We start from the raw sequence: 1,761 nt of genomic DNA on the forward strand, positions 1-1,761 counted from the left end.
AATGAGATTCCGACATTAGACGATAGGTAGGCCGAAGTACCAATGATGAGGCAAGAAGCGCGAACATAACTAAGACTCTCTCGGTGTTTTTTAACTTATCAGTGAGTATGGCGCTTAGGAACCTGCCAACAGCATAGCTTCGAACATGAGCCGAGAATGTTGGACGAAACACTTCGAAGGTGAAGCGGCTAACTTCTTGCCTGATTCAAAAAAGTAATTCGTTACAGTGACACATACTTTCAGAAGAAAAAAAAAGTACCAAAGTTAGGATTATAGTGCAATTAAATGCAAAGGTGCAAGTCGTTTTTAGCAAAGTTACCGTTACCGTTTCTGGAACGAACAAGTAACTCGCTGCGTTACTTAAAAAAAACAAAAAACTAGCGGCGTTACTTTTAGTTACTTCTCCGTCAAACAAGCAAAAAAAAACAAAAAAAAAACGCCCCTCACTTTTTTTTTTAAGTGTCTCGCACGAAGTGCTAGTAAACTACACGTGCTACTTCGTGTTGAAGTTTCCCTCGCTTGATGGCGAACAGATCCCTGCAGTTACTCAACAAGCATGACTTGTGAATACTAGATATTCACATATTTACGCAAGGCGAATATGACATTCAACGTCAAAACACATCATATTGGAAGGCGAAAGGAATCGCTATTGCACACGTTCAGTGATATCTCAATCCCCAAGAAACTAAAAAAGAAGGACAAAAGTAAAGCCGTTACTTTCATCGTTGCTTCATAAAAAAAAACTAATAGAACTACAGTTCCCAGTTATTTTAAAAAATCGTAACACATTACGTTTCAGGGTCACTAAAAAGTGACAATATTGCAGTACCATGTTACTAGCGAAGACTGGTACCTTCTCGTTCAAGAGCGATCATGACGTTTCAGATGTCTTGACCGCTCTTAGGCGCTTCATTTAGTCACTAAGGTACGTACATCCGGATTTATGGTTGGAAGCACCTCAGCCAGACTCCTTCAGATTGCACGGTTACTAGGGAAATCGCAGACAGCCCCAGTACATCCAAGCTATTGGGATGATGCAGAAAAAAACGACATCCTTGGGGGAAGGCGTCAACGCAATAATCTCAAAATAATTATATAATATATATATAATATATCTTTATTATTTTTGAAAAACTACAGGTGTAAGCGCGCTGGCCCACGAAAGCAAAGATGCTTGTATGTGGGACCAGGCAGCCAACAAAATACCGTGATACATTTTTGCTGTTCCGAACTGCACGGGGGCTGGGACCTTCGTCAAGCTGGTACCCAGCAGCTTTTTGTCCCAAGTCCCCTGTTGTCATGTAACGAGATGTGACAACAAATAAAACTCGATTTTTGAATCTGAACACTGGAGAAACAAAACAAACAAACAACAATAATGTAGGAATTTGGGAAACGGATAATTGTTTCGTCTGTGTCGTTCCTTCATGAACCTATAGGCTCACACTTTCAAAATTGGTCGTTCCTGCAAACGCGTTCGTAAAAAAAGCTATTTTCCAAACTATCGCCAAAATTTCCTCTGAAAAAAGAAAAAAAAATTGGAAGTTACAGTTTTACAGAAGCAGGAATAAAGACTATAACCATCAGGAACTTGAAGTAATATTGTACGTCATGGATCACACACGGATACATATTTATCGTTATTGTGAGCTTCGTCTTGTGCGCTTCAGCTTAGCTACGTAAACAGTCAGCTTTTCTGGTTGGTGGTAACCCGATATTCGTTCTGTTACTTTTTCTTTCACGCGACGCACTTTTTGG

The sequence above is a fragment of the Ixodes scapularis genome, unplaced genomic scaffold (assembly GCF_016920785.2).
Source record: "Ixodes scapularis isolate PalLabHiFi unplaced genomic scaffold, ASM1692078v2 PGA_scaffold4__175_contigs__length_147842914, whole genome shotgun sequence".
Classification (NCBI taxonomy): domain Eukaryota; kingdom Metazoa; phylum Arthropoda; class Arachnida; order Ixodida; family Ixodidae; genus Ixodes; species Ixodes scapularis.